Raw genomic sequence first — 16,001 nt, 5'->3', positions numbered from 1 at the left:
TGAGTGAAGATATAGGATGTTTGATTTCAGAGTTATCTGGAATTCTTCTATTACAACATCCACTCTTCTAATCAATACATGGACCAATAACTGTCCTAATCATAATGTGTAAAAGCCTACGATGCCAGTTTGCTTTATCACTCCAGTTTGATAATGAGTTCAAGGGAAAACTGATGGCCAAGTGATACTGAGCAATACCCAAAGTCGGTCATCTAGTACGTGGTGGAGCTAGAACTTGCATCCAAATGTCCTTAGTCTGGATGTACACTTTTAATTTTATTGTCTGGATGTCTTTACTCCTTGTACAGGAGTTTCTACAGTATCCCACCCTGTGGGAATTACACATTCTATGTGTCCTATTATCCTATGAGACTACTGAAGGCTGGAACATGATGTATTAAACTATGTTTTAGTAGAATATAATGCTGCTCTTGAGACAATAGTGGTAACTGAAATGAAATGAATTCAATTACAGTAACCTATTTTATTGCACGCATATTCTGTGTCAGTGTTTGAAAATCTGAATTGGGAGGCCAACATATATCATTTAGTAACAAATCCTGTGATTTTATGCATAAGTCACTTTCCATCTCTGAACTTTAATTTGATCATTTATTAGGGTAGAAGATTGCATTATATTATCTTCAAAATCCTTTAAGCGAGGACATTCTACGTTTCTCCCAATATTTAAAAATTACCTTTTGTTGTTATGCCCATCTTAAATTCAGAGAATTCTGACATAAGGCATACCTTGGGCCTGATAGTTCTAAACCCAGTTACTACCCGGATCCTCTTTTCTCATTGCTACAGGTCATTCACTTATTGCACAAATGACCCCCATGGAGAACAGTACAAAGGTGACTGAATTCATTTTTGTTGGGATAACTGATGCCCCAGAACTGCAGATGCCCCTCTTTCTAGTGTTCACTCTCATCTACCTCATCACTCTGGTTGGGAACTTGGGGGTGATCACGTTGACCCAGCTGGACCCTCATCTCCACACTCCCATGTTCTTCTTCCTCAGTCACCTCTCTCTGGTAGACTTTGGTTACTCCACAGCTGTCACTCCCAAAGTGGTGGCCGGATTCCTCATAGGAGACAAGGTCATTTCCTACAATGCATATACTGCTCAGTTTTTCTTTTTTACAGTCTTTCTCATTGTGGAAACATTTTTCTTGGCCTCAATGGCCTATGACCGTCATGCAGCAGTATGTAAACCACTACATTACACCAACATCATGACAACAAGGGTGTGTGCATGGATGGTCATTTGTTCCTAGGTCCTTGGATTTCTGGAGGCCTCTATGCACACTTGGAACATATTCAGTCTCTCTTTCTGCAGATCCAATGTGATTGATCACTTTTCTGTGATGGTACTCCTGTCCTGGCTCTCTCATGCTCAGACAACAACAGAAGTGAGATGGTGTTTTTTGCTTTGGTGGGCTTCAATATCATCTTTTCTGTCCTGGTCATGTTGATCCCTTACGTGTTTATGTTTGTCCCCATTCTGAGGATGCACTCATCTGAAGGACATCAGAAGGCCTTTTCCACCTGTGCTTCTCACCTCACTGCCGTGTCCATCTTCTATGGGACAGGTGCCTTCATGTACTTACAGCCCAGCTCCCGCCATTCCACGGACACAGACAAAATGGCAACTGTGTTCTACGCTATAGTCGTTCCTATGCTGAATCCACCTGAGGAACACAAAGGTAAAGATTGCCTTTAAAAAGGCTAGAGGGAAGGCAAAGTCTTCTATAAGATTCATATTTTAATTATATAGAAACAACTATGTACCAAACAGGTCAGATCAAGCTAGGGAATATATTGACTTGCTAGGCCAACAATTTTGTAAATTTTTAATGTACTTTCTCAAGTTATTTATTAAGTCTATGACAGAAGTGGCTTACAAATATGATATATCAGGAATAGTAGCTTAAGAAGTATCAAACTTGAGCATAGAAGTCTTATTATAAAATTTCTTCTTAATTACATTTCATTATTTCACATGATCATCCCCACTCTCATTTCACTCAAAGTATATTTAAGTACATGCCCGAAGAAACATCATTTATGCAAACCACATGTAATTCACACATCCATGAGTGGACAGAAAAATGAGTCCAAACATAAGTGGGATTAGTCTATTTTTATTAGTATAATTTAAAACAATGATTTTGGTGTCTGATAATACATTCGTTTTGGGTTTATTTTTTACCATCTTTATTGGAGTATAATTGTTTTACATTGTTGTGTTAGTTTCTGCTATATAACAAAGTGAATAAGCTATACGTATACATATATCCCCATATCCCCTCCATCTTGCGTCTCCCTCCCACCATCCCTATTCCACCCGTCTAGGTGGTCACAAAGCACGGAGCTGATCTCCCTGTGCTATGTGGCTGATTCCCACTAGCTATCTATTTTACATTTGGTAGCGTATATATATCCATGCCACTCTCTCACTTCATCCCAGCTTACCCTACCCCCTCCCCGTGTCCTCAAGTCCATTCTCTATGTCTGCGTCTTTATTCCTGTCCTGCACCTAGGTTCTTCAGAACCTTTTTTTTTTTTAGATTCCATATATGTGTGTTAGCATATGGTATTTGTTTTTCTGTTTCTGACTTACTTCACTCTGGACAGAAATGGACAGAGTCTAGGTCCATCCACCTCACTAGAAATAACTCAGTTTTGTTTCTTTTTATGGCTGAGTAATATTCCATTATATATATGTGCCACATCTTCTTATCCATTCCTCTGTCGATGGACACTTAGGTTGCTTCCATGTCCTGGCTATTGTAAAGAGTACTGCAATGAATATTGTGGTATGTGTCTCTTTTTGAATTATGGTTTTCTCAGGGTATATGCCCAGTAGTGGCATTGCTGGGTCACATGGTAGTTTTATTTTTAGTTTATTAAGGAACCTCCATACTGTTCTCCATAGCGGCTGTATCAATTTACATTCCCAACAGTGCCAGAGGGTTACCTTTTCTCCACATCCTATCTAGCATTTATTGTTTGTAGAGTTTTTGATGGTGGCCATTCTGACCGGTGTGAGGTAATACCTCATTGTAGTTTTGATTTGCATTTCTCTAATGATTAGTGATGCTGAACATCCTTTTATGTGTTTGTTGGCAATCTGTACATCTTCATTGGAGAAATGTCTATTTCGGTCTTCTGCCCATTTTTGGATTGGGTTTTTTGTTTTTTTGATATTGAGCTGCATGAGCTGCTTGTATATTGTGGAGATTAATCCTTTGTCAGTTGCTTCATTTGCAAATATTTTCTTCCATTCTGAAGGTTGTTTTTTCGTCTTGTTTATGGTTTCCTTTGCTGTGCAAAAACTTTTAAGTTTCATTAGGTCCAATTTGTTTATTTTTGTTTTTATTTCCATTTCTCTAGGAGGTGGGTCAAAAAGGATCTTGCTGTGATTTATGTCATAGAGTGTTCTGCCTATGTTTTCCTCTAAGAGTTTGATGGTGTCTGGCCTTACATATAGGTCTTTAATCCATTTTGAGTTTATTTTTGTGTATGGTGTTAGGTAGTGTTCTAATTTCATCCTTTTATATGTGGCTGTCCAGTTTTCCCAGCACCACTTATTGAAGAGGCTGTCTTTTCTCCACTGTATATTCTTGCCTCCTTTATCAAAGATAAGGTGACCATATGTGCGTGGTTTTATCTCTGGGCTTTCTATACTGTTCCATTGATCTATATTTCTGTTTTTGTGCCAGTACCATACTGTCTTCATTACTGTAGCTTTGTAGTATAGTCTGAAGTCAGGGAGCCTGATTGCTCCAGCTCCGTTTTTCTTTCTCAAGATTGCTTTGGCTATTCGGGGTCTTTTGTGTTTCCATACAAATTGTGAAATTTTTTGTTCTAGTTCTGTGAAAAATGCCAGTGGTAGTTTGATAGGGATTGCATTGAATCAGTAGATTGCTTTGGGTAGTAGAGTCATTTTTACAATGTTGATTCTTCCAATCCAAGAACATGCTATATCTCTCCATCTATTTGTATCATCTTTAATTTCTTTCATCAGTGTCTTATAATTTTCTGCATACAGGTCTTTTGTCTCCTTAGGTAGGTTTATTCCTAGATATTTTATTCTTTTTATTGCAATGGTAAATGGGAGTGTTTTATAATTTCACTTTCAGATTTTTCATCCTTAGTGTATAGGAATGCAAGAGATTTCTGTGCATTAATTTTGTATCCTGCTACTTTACCAAATTCATTGATTAGCCCTAGCAGTTTTCTGGTAGCATCTTTCTCTATGTATATAGTACCATGTCATCTGCAAACAGTGACAGCTTTACTTCTTCTTTTCCGATTTGGATTCCTTTTATTTCTTTTTCTTCTCTGATTGCTGTGGCTAACACTTCCAAAACTATGTTGAATAATAGTGGTGAGAGTGGGCAACCTTGTCTTGTTCCTGTTCTTAGTGGAAATGGTTTCAGTTTTTCACCATTGAGGACGATGTTGGCTGTGGGTTTGTCATATATGGCCTTTATTATGTTCAGGTAAGTTCCCTCTATGCCTACTTTCTGGAGGGTTTTTATCATAAATGGGTGCTGAATTTTGTCAAAAGCTTTCTCCGCATCTATTGAGAAGATCATATGGTTTTTCTCCTTCAATTTGTTAATATGGTGTATCACGTTGATTGTTTTGCATATATTGAAGAATCCTTGCATTCCTGGGATAAACCCCACTTGATCATAGTGTATGATCCTTTTAATGTGCTGTTGGATTCTCTTTGCTAGTATTTTGTTGAGGATTTTTGCATCTATGTTCATCAGTGATATTGGCCTGTAGTTTTCTTTCTTTGGGACATCTTTGTCTGGTTTTGGTATCAGAGTGATGGTGGCCTCATAGAATGAGTTTGGGAGTGTTCCTCCCTCTGCTATACTTTGGAAGAGTTTGAGAAGGATAGGTGTTAGCTCTTCTCTAAATGTTTGACAGAATTCACCTGTGGAGCCATGTGGTCCTGGGCTTTTGTTTGTTGGAAGATTTTTAATCACAGTTTCAATTTCAGTGCTCATGATTGGTCTGTTCATATTTTCTATTTCTTCCTGCTTCAGTCTCGGAATGTTGTGCATTTCTAAGAATTTGTCCATTTCTTCCAGGTTGTCCATTTTATTGGCATATATTTGCTTGCAGTAATCCCTCATGATTCTTTGTATTTCTGCAGTGTCAGTTGTTACTTCTCCTTTTTCATTTCTAATTCTGTTGATTTGAGTCTTCTCCCTTTTTTACTTGATCAGTCTGCCTAGTGGTTTATCAATTTTGTTTATCTTCTCAAAGAACCAGCTTTTAGTTTTATTGATCTTTGTTATTGTTTCCCTCATTTCTTTTTCATTTATTTCTGATCTGATCTTTATGATTTCTTTCCTTCTGCTAACTTTGGGGGTTTTTTGTTCTTCTTTCTCTAATTGCTTTAGGTGTAAGGTTTGGTTGTTTATTTGAGTTGTTTCTTGTTTCTTAAAGTAGGCTTGTATAGCTATAAACATCCCTCTTAGAACTGCTTTTGCTGCATCCCATAGGTTTTGGGTCATTGTGTTTTCATTGTCATTTGTTTCTAGGTATTTTTTGATTTCCTCTTTGATTTCTTCAATGATCTCTTGGTTATTTATTAAGTATAGTGTTGTTTAGCCTCCATGTGTTTGTATTTCCTACAGATTTTTTCCTGTAATTGATATCTAGTCTCATATCATTGTGGTCGGAAAAGATACTTGATACGATTTCAATTTTCTTCAATTTACCAAGGCTTGATTTGTGACCCAAGATATGATCTATCCTGGAGAATGTTCCATGAGCACTTGAGAAGAATGTGTATTCTGTTATTTTTGGATGGAATGTCCTATAAATATCAATTAAGTCCATCTTGTTTAATGTATCATTTAAAGCTTGTGTTTCCTTGTTTATTTTCATTTTGGATGATCTGTCCATTGGTGAAAGTGGGGTGTTAAAGTCCCCTACTATGATTGTGTTACTGTCGATTTCCCCTTTTATGGCTGTTAGTATTTTCCTTATGTATTGAGGTGCTCCTATGTTGGGTGCATAAATATTTACAATTGTTATATCTTCTTCTTGGATTGATCCCTTGATCATTATGTAGTGTCCTTCTTTGTCTCTTGTAATAGTCTTTGTTTTGCATGGAATATCTTTTTCCATCCCCTCACTTTCAGTCTGTATGTGTCCCTAGGTCTGAAATGGGTCACTTGTAGACAGCATATATACGGGTCTTGTTTTTGTATCCATTCAGCCAGTCTATGTCTTTTGGTTGGAGCATTTAATCCATGTACATTTAAGGTAATTATCAGTATGTATATTCCTATTACCGTTTTCTTAATTGTTTTGGGTTTCTTTTTGTAGGTCTTTTCCTTCTCTTGTGTTTCCTGCCTAGAGAAGTTCCTTTAGCATTTGTTGTAAAGGTGGTTTGGTGGTGCTGAATTCTCTTAGCTTTTGCTTGTCTGTAAAGGTTTTAATTTCTCTGTCAAATCTGAATGAGATCCTTGCTGGGTAGTGTAATCTTGGTTGTAGGTTTTTCCCTTTCATCACTTTCAATATGTCCTGCCACTCCCTTCTGGCTTTCAGAATTTCTGCTGAAAAATCAGCTGTTAACCTTATGAGGATTCCCTTGTATGTTATTTGTTGCTTTTCCCTTGCTGCTTTTAATTTTTTTTCTTTGTATTTAAGTTTTGATAGTTTGATTAATATGTGTCTTGGCGTGTTTCTTCTTGGATTTATCCTGTATGAGACTCTCTGCACTTCCTGGACTTGACTGACTATTTCCTTTCCCATATTAGGGAAGTTTTCAACTATAATCTCTTCAAATATTTTCTCAGCCCCTTTCTTTTTCTTTTCTTCTTCTGGGACCCCTATAATTCGAATGTTGGTGCATTTAGTATTGTCCCAGAGGTCTCTGAGACTGTCCTCAATTCTTTTCATTCTTTTTTCTTCATTCTGCTCTGTGGTAGTTATTTCCAATATTTTATCTTCCAGGTCACTCATCCGTTCTTCTGCCTCAGTTATTCTGCTATTGATTCGTTCTAGAGAATTTTTAATTTCATTTATTGTGTTGTTCATCACTGTTTGTTTGCTCTTTAGTTCTTCTCGGTCCTTGTTAAACGTTTCTTGTATTTTCTGCATCCTATTTCCAAGATTTTGGATCATCTTTACTATCATTACTCTGAATTCTCTTTCAGGTAGCCTGCCTATTTCCTCTTCATTTGTTTGTTCTGGTGGTTTTTTACTTTGCTCCTTCATCTGCTATGTATTTCTCTGTCTCTCATTTTGCTTAACTTACTGTGTTTGGGGTCTCCTTTTTGTGTGCTGCTGGTTCGTAATTCCTGTTGTTTTTGGTGTCTGCCCCCAGTGAGTAAGGTTGGTTCAGTGGGTTGTGTAGGCTTCCTGGTGCAGGGGACTTGTGCCTGTGTTCTGGTGAATGAGGCTGGATCTTGTCTTTCTGGTGGGCAGGACTGCATCCGGTGGTATGTTTTGGGGTGTCTGTGAACTTATTATGATTTTAGGTAGCCTCTCTGCTAATGGGTGGTGTTGTGTTCCTGTCTTGCTAGTTGTTTGGCATGGGCTGTCCAGCACTGGAGCTTGCTGGTTGTTGAGTGGAGCTGGGTCTTAGCACTGAGATGGAGACCTCTGGGAGAGTTCTCACTTATTGATATTACATGGGGCCAGGAGGTCTCTGGTGGTCTAATATCCTGAACTCGGCTCTCCCACGTCCGAGGCTCAGGCCTGACACCCAGCCTGAGCACCAAGACCCTGTCAGCCTAACGGCCAGGGATTTTCTTGCCTTTTGGGAAGTCTGAGGTCTTCTGCCAGCGTTTAGTAGGTGTTCTGTACGAGTTGGTCCACATGTTGATGTATTTTTGATGTATATGTAGGGAGGAAGGTGATCTCCACGTCTTACTCCTCTTCCATCTTGAAGGTCCTCCCTTGATAATACATTCTTAAATATAAACTTGGTGCCAAATATCCTGGTTATAGGTTTATTACTTAATGTGTTGTTTTTGTTCCATTTCAGTGATAATAAACATCATTATATGGTCATCTTTAATTAGTTCAGTTTTCATCTTTATCAACTTATTATCCAGAAGTTACATCTTCACATGATAATTTTAATTAAAAAAAAACAGACCAGAGTATGACAAGAGAAATAATAATAAAAATAACATTTAATTTTAAAGTATGGTTTGACTCTTTGTCTTCAGGTACTCAGCCAAGGACACGTTTTATGCTCCTTCCTTCATCTATGCAGTCAGGCCACCAATTTATAGATTGGCATTTAAGCTCAAATTAGAGGTTGACCTGATTGGTCCTTGCCAATCTCTAAGAATAACTTAGCCTAGTTTTAAATTTGGGGATGTTAGAACACTATGAATCATTCAGCATTATGATAACAATTATAAAGATATCTTTTAGAGCAATCTAAAATTTAACACCATGATCAAGTTAGATTTATTCCATGGTCACATGGATAGTTCACCATACAGAAATCAATCAATGTGATACACCACATTAACAAAAGGAAAGATAAAAATCACACGATAATCTCAACAGATGCAAAAAAAGCATTGACAAAACTGATTGTCCATTCATGATAAAACAATCTCATCAAAGTGGGTAAAAAGGGAAGATATCTAACATGATAAACCCACCTACCTACGTTCAATTAATTGATGACAAAGTAGGTAAGAATACACAATGGAGAAAGAACAGTATCGTCAGCAAGTGGTGCTGGAAAAACTGGACAGCACGTGTAAAACAATGAGATTAGAACATTCCCTCATACCATATACAAAGATAAACTCAAAATGGATTAAAGACCTAAATGTAAGACCTGAAACCATAAAATTTCTAGAAGAGAACATAGGTGGAACAGTCTTTAACATAAATTGTAGCAATATTTTCTTGAATCAGTCTCCTAAGGGAAAAGAAATAAAAACAAAAATAAAGAAATGGGACCTAATTAAATTTAAAACTTTTTACAATGAAAAGACAACCTACAGACCAGGAGAAAATTTTTGCAAATAATGCGACCAACAAGGGATTCATTTCCAAAATATACAAAGAGCTCATAAAACTCAGTAAAAGAGAAAACCAAATAACTCAATCAAAAAATGGGCAGAAGGGACTTCCCTGCTGGTCCAGTGGTAAAGAATCCGCCTTCCAGTGCAGGGGCAAGTAAGCCTGCATGCTACAACTACTGAGCTCATGTGTCTCATTGAGAGAGCCCAAGTGCCGCAAACTACAGAGCCCATGCATTCTGGAGACCACGTGCCACAACTAGAGAGAAAACCCACACGCCACAACTAGAGAGAAGCCCGTGCACCGCAATGAAGAGCCTGTGCACCACAACTAAGACCCAAAGCAGCCAAAAAAAATTTTTTTTAAATGGGCAGAAAACCTAAATAGACATTTCTCCAAAGAGGGCATAAAGATGGCCAATAGGTACATGAAAAGATGCTCCACATCACTAATTATTAGAGAAATTCAAATCAAAACTACAAAGAGGTGTCACCTCACACCAGCCAAAATGGCCATCATACAAAGTCCACAAAAAATGTTGGAGAGGATATGGAGAAAAGGGAATGCTTGTACACTGTTGGTGGGAATGTGAATTGGTGCAATCACTGTGGAAAACAGTATGAAGGATCCTTAAAAAACTAAAAATAGAACTACCATATGATCCAGAACGTCCACTTCTGGGTACATATCTGGAAAAAATTAAAATATAATTTGAAAAGATACATGCATAGCAGCACTATTTACAATAAGCAAGACATGGAAGCAAGCCAAGTGCCCATCAAGAGATGAATGGATAAAGAAGAAGTAGTGGATTATATATATATACACACACACATACATACATACTACTCATCCATAAAAAAGCATGAAATTCTGCCATTTGTATCAACATGGATGGACCTAGAGAATATTTAGCTTAGTGAAATAATACAGACAGAGAAAGACAAATACTGTATCATATTACATTTGGAATCTAAAAAATAATGCAAATGAATATATATGCAAAGCAGAAACAGACTCACACATATAGAAAACAAACTAGTGGTTACCAAAGGGAGAGGGAAGGGAAGAGGGGTAAATTAGGTATATGGGATTAAGAGATACAAACTACTATGTATAAAATAGATAAGCACCAAGGATATATTGTACAGCATAGGGGATTATAGCCATTAATCTATCTTCCAGATCACTTCTGTATTACCTAGTCTGCTGCTAATTTTTGCTAGTGTGTTTCTCATTTCAGTTGTTGTATTTTTCTGTTCTCATTTTTTCTTTTTTATATTTTCTATTTCCTTGTTAAAATTCTCACCGTGCTCATCTATTCTTTAATTCAGTTAGTGTTCTTTTTACTAATGCTTTGAACACTTTATGTGGTACATTATTTGTTTCATTGGTTGTTTTTTCTGCAGTTCTCTTATGTTCTTTCAATTGAAACCAATTCCTCTGCCTTCTCATTTTGCTTGACTTTCTCTGTCTCTATGAAATTAATTGAAAGTTACCTATTCCAGTCTTGAAGGGATGTCCTTGTGTGGGCGCGTCCCTATACAGCCTGCATATGCTCACTGGATTTGGTGGAAGAGCTGGGTCTGATGTGAGCATGAGTCACGTCCTTCCCCAGTGTGTGCTGGCAGCTATCTCCTTGGTAGGAGGAGGGGCTGGAGATGGAGGGGCTAGAGCCAGAACGAGGTGTGAGCTGGAGCTTCTCCTCTGCTCAGGGGTTAACCTTGCCCTATTGGGAACGGGGTCAGGTCCCAAGTTGCTGGAGCAGAATCCCTGAGGCTCCAGCCTGCTCTGGCGCTCTTCCCTCTATGTGGATGTTCTACCTCTGCCAGCGCAGTCACCCTTGTTCCAGAGGGGAGCAGAGCTGGAGCAAGTGGGGCACCCAGCATGGGTCTGGGCACAGGCTGTGGTGTCCCGGCCACAGCCAGAGCCCTGGACTGCTTTTGATGTTCTGCCTCCATAAGCCCCAGGAATGGCTGCCCCCACCCTGCTCAGCGGCTGTTCTGGTTCCAGGCTGGCACAGTCTCTCACAGCCGACCAGCCCCCTCACCCACAGTAGCCCCTGCATTCGTGTGGAGCTGTACTGTGAAGCAAGCGGGGTATGGCGGGTGCTTGGGTCAGGCGGGGGCATGCACTGAAGTGGTCACGGGAAAACAGCCAGAATCCCAAGACGATTTTTCCACCTTGTTTCAGGAGTAAGCAAGTGTGGGCACACTCTTCACTAGCAGAGTCTAGGTGTCATAGCAGGTCTCCTATTAGTCCACTGTTTTTCTAACCAGCTAAGGGGACTCATCTTCCTCGTGTAGGGCCCCCAGGCTGGCGTGCCTAATATGGGGCTCCAACCACTCACTCCCCAGGGAGGATCTTTGCCCTTGTAATCCCCCCTTCTACGTCCCTTCCCAGGGGCACAGGTCCCAACCTGATCATTTCTCTTCCCTTCCTGCCTGATTCCGTGTGGACCTTTCTTACAACCTTGGTTGTACAAAAGTCTTTCTGCCAGTCTTCACTTAGTTTTCGGTGAGAATTGCTCCACGTAGATTTTTTTTTTTATTGGACTATAGTTGCTTTACAATGTTGTGTTAGTTTCTGCTGTACAGCAAAATGAATCAGCTATACGTATACATATATCCCCTCCTTTTTGGATTTCCTTCCCATTTATAGTTGTATTGTTGATGTGTTTTTGATGTGTTTGTGAGGGGAGGTGAATTCCACACCCTCTTAGTCTGCCATCTTGATTTATTCTCTCAAATTAGTGGGAAAAATTTTTCCACTCTGAAGCTAAATGTGATGGCTTCTGGCAGGCAGGACAATATTTGAGCTATGCTTATAACCTACCTGTTCTAGTCTCGTGATCCAGACCTGATGATAGTTTCGTTATTAGGGATGAGTGTCTCTGTTTTGTTTTGCTCTGTTTTATTCAGGTTTTGTTCTGGGAGGATGCTAAAATGGAAACCGCCAAGGAAGAGGTCTTGCTACCCATGCTGCAGCCACACTGTCTTCTTTTAGATTTTGCTGACTACCTTGAAGTATGGGACCTTTACTACATACTTTTAATTTTGCTTGGAATGACCTTCCCCCAACACTGATTCTTTATCATTTTAGGTCTGGCTGAAATGTTAACTTTCCTGAGAAAACATTCTGATCAGCCAATGTAAAGTAGATTTCTTCTTTTCTCTCTCATTTTCTATGTATAAGTACATGCTTATTTTACACATAAGCACACACAGCATTTTGTTCTACATGTAATTATATGTTTCTTAGAGCGTTTACTTGTTTAGTGTACTTTTTCTCCCTTAAACTTAAGCACCATGAATGCAAGAACCATGTTTATTTTACATGAGTCTGCATTTTCAGTGTTCACCATTATGGCTGAAATATATTTGGGATCAATAAACAGTTAAATGAATTAAATAACCTACTATGTATAGCACAGGGAACTCTACTCAATACTCTGTAATGGCCTACAGGAAAAGAATCTTAAAAAAGACTGTATACGTAGAGTTGATTCACTTTGCTGTGCACCTGAAACTAACACAACATTGTAAATCAACTATACTCCAATAGAAATTTTAAAAGAGAATTGATATTTCTTCTCACTGGTACAAACATTTAGGTGAATTAAATGAAGAACTAATTCCTGGGGGCCACTTATCTTGTTTAATGACAGAGTCCTTGCCTCTATCCCCCAATATTTATGTCAAATTGTAGCCCTGGAGGTCATGCTGTGGATGGATTTGTGCATCATCAAAGAGAATTACTGCAAATAGTGTAAATAAATACGTCCATGGTCTCCCTCATCAAGCAGAGCTGGATCCCCACAGACACTTTAATCACTTGTTCCCTAGTTAGGTAAGATAAAGAGTTTTGTAGCCCTCATAGGGTATTTGTTCCCTGAGAGTTCCATGACTACATAACTCCCTCCTGGTTCCCATGTTTTAATCTTTCTGGTCTCCACATGACTCCAATTGGCCTCATATTAGAGAGTGCAGCCCAAGAATCAGAGTTACTTTGGCCATTTATTTTTCTTTTGATTTGTTAATTGTTGTCTCGCAGCAACAATGACCTTCCCCCAAACTGTTGTTAAGAGCAGCAACAATGTCCAGGGGAAAAAAACCCCAAATAATAGTGATGATGGTTGTGATTATGATGATCACCCCTTACCAAGTATGAGGTATTTTAGGGTTTTCTTATTTTCTTATCATAGCAGCAGTCTTCAGGGAGGATGTGTTGGGCCTGCCTTTCTCTTATTTCCATTTTACAGATGAAGATATCAAGGCTCAGAGGTTAAGTGATTTATCTAAGAAGAGTGGGCAGAAGATCCAGGAGTAGAATTTTAGTTCGCTGTTTCCAAGGCCAATAACATTTTTTCCTTCAGTTTCTTCCTGTCTCTAGAGAACTTTAAGCACTTTGGCCACACTAAAGAACAACATCACAACAGGGTGTTTACTTTTTTTCACAGATTGAATTTCTTTCTTTTTTTTTTTTTAATAAATTTATTTATTTTATTTATTTATTTTTGGCTGTGTTGGGTCTTCATTTCTGTGCGAGGGCTTTCTCCAGTTGCGGCAAGCGGGGGCCACTCTTCATCGCGGTGTGCGGGCCTCTCACTATCGCGGCCTCTCTTGTTGAGGAGCACAGGCTCCAGACGCGCAGGCTCAGTAGTTGTGGCTCACGGGCCCAGTTGCCCCACGGCATGTGGCATCTTCCCAGACCAGGGCTCGAACCCGTGTCCCCTGCACTGGCAGGCAGATTCTCAACCACTGCGCCACCAGGGAAGCCCGCAGATTAAATTTCTGATTTAAGATTCACTCACATATGAAGGTGCTGGACTTGCATGTTGAATTGTTCAGGGAATAAGGTAAACCTATAAATCTACTAGATGAAATCTACTAGGTGAAATCTACTGTCTGCATAAATTTTCATGGGTAGAGGTAATCAGAAAAATGCGTCAAGGAATGGGTTTCTCCTTTTATTTATTCAGAGTTTGGGCTTGAATGTTTTGAAGATTTCTTCTGTCTGTTTCATGTAACTGGGAATTGTATGTCTAAACAATGTAGAGATCCTATTAGAACATGTATATTTATTATGTGACATAGAGGAAAAGCACAAAAAGATCTTGAGTGTCTGCTAAGTATAAACTAGTTCAACTTTGAACAAATTATTTAAACTATTTCAACCTGTTTTCTCTTTCAGGGAATGTGATAATATTAGTTATTTTGACTAATCCCAGAGTTGTTGAGAAGACCAAATTGAGTATCAATATAAAATCTGATTGTAATCTAGGAGCTAATAGAATATTTAAAAAGAGGGAGAGGAGGAATGGAAAATAATAATGTGGGAAAAATCAGGCTTAGAAATAAGTTATAAAATGCACTAAAAAGGAGATGTGTAAAATTACACGACATAATTATGTACACAAATAGAACTAATCTCAATGTCTAATCCTGCCACTAAAGACTTATCTGGTGTTGGACACCTAATTTATTAACTATTACATGGACTGATAGATAGACTAAAGTGTAAATAGAATCACTCCCATCACACAGTTCTGAGAAAATAATCCTCTCTCTTGGGAATAGAGAATAAGAATAGTACATAATATTCATCAGTTTATATATCTGTCCTAGTGCACTCAATATCCTGAGGTCAGGAAATGTGCCTTGTTCATCACTGTAGACCTGGAAACCAGCACACTGATTGGTGCACCACAAGGACTTAGTGCTTATAGAGAGAATGGAGAAATGGACAGAATTAAGCACTTTATGTGGCTTTTTGGCTGGTGTTACTAAAGACTCATGACACTTTTTAGCTCTTTGAGGATTTTTTGAGGGGTTGAGGTGGGTTGTAAACATTTGTGGTTCCAGTTGTTGGTATTAACTGAGATCCAGAAAGGTAAGTTATTTGCACTAAGTCACACAAACAGGTAAGTATATTTGATTCCCAAGTTTATTGTTTTTAATGATCTACATTGACTCCCAATGACAGATTTAATCAGTCACTCAATCAATCAACCAATCAACTAAATGAGTTACTTTGTTGTGCCTAGCTTAGGTTCAATGTAAAAAGTTTAAAGGAGCATTTTTTTTCATGATAAAGAGGTAAGGCTTAGGTTCAAAATAATTTGGCTTTAAATCCTGGCTTTGCTATTTTCCTCAGACTTAAGCAAGTAACTAAATGTCAGTAATCTTTGTTTTCCGTACCTGTGAATTGGGGATAATATCTCACAGGAGGTGTAAGGATTAACTGAGGTAAAGTAGCACAGTTTCTAGCTTGGTGATAGGAGCATAGCAAATGCTCAATAAATCATATCTATTACAGCCTACATCATTATCAATCATGACTTCTACTATACAAGATAATAAATTATATAAAATTTTAAAAATGTTTTGAGTAACAAAGTGATCAATTTTACTCATCATAATGACATAATCGTATCTGAAGAGTAAGAAGCTGGGGAAGACTTCAGAGAATCTTTGGAAGTTGTGGTATTTTATGAAGAATACATGAGAGGAGAGAGCATTTTGTCAAGACAACTGAATTTTTTAGTTTGTGCTGAGCACCAGCTCTATGGTAGGCCATTCTATAAGAAGTTTCCATCTATGGAGCAAAGAATGATAAGAGATCAATAAATGCCTCCAAGAACCATTGTAGGTTCTTAATTTCTTTTCAACTAAAACAAGTTTTAACTGTCTTTTCCCTCCAGGAAGGTGTTGAATTAAAACCTAAGATTTCAAGTGTGGAGAAGAAAGTTAGTAACAAGTTTGAAATAATTCCAAGAGCATTTTTTCCCCAGAATTTAAGAAATCTGTATCTGTGCTATTTGTTCAAGTGAGTAGTTTTTAAGGAACCAAGAGGGTATCCTAGTAACCCTCTTCTGTATAAGTGGCCCTCATACCACTAATAGCAGGAGTGAACCCTACCCAGAATTCTCCATGCTTCTGTTGTGACCCTCACCTGTCTAATCGCCT

General features: G+C 38.4%; 1 pseudogene; it reads left to right on the top strand.

Annotated features, from left to right (window-relative positions):
• The first annotated feature begins 830 nt into the window (after positions 1-830).
• On the top strand, positions 831-1,772 carry LOC133099626 (olfactory receptor 5B12-like; annotated as a pseudogene).
• Positions 1,773-16,001: the final 14,229 nt, after the last annotated feature.

The sequence above is a fragment of the Eubalaena glacialis genome, chromosome 10 (genome assembly GCF_028564815.1).
Source record: "Eubalaena glacialis isolate mEubGla1 chromosome 10, mEubGla1.1.hap2.+ XY, whole genome shotgun sequence".
Classification (NCBI taxonomy): Eukaryota; Metazoa; Chordata; class Mammalia; order Artiodactyla; family Balaenidae; genus Eubalaena; species Eubalaena glacialis.
The sequence above is the reverse complement of the archived record's forward strand: the minus strand, read 5'-3'. Positions and strand labels throughout refer to the sequence as shown.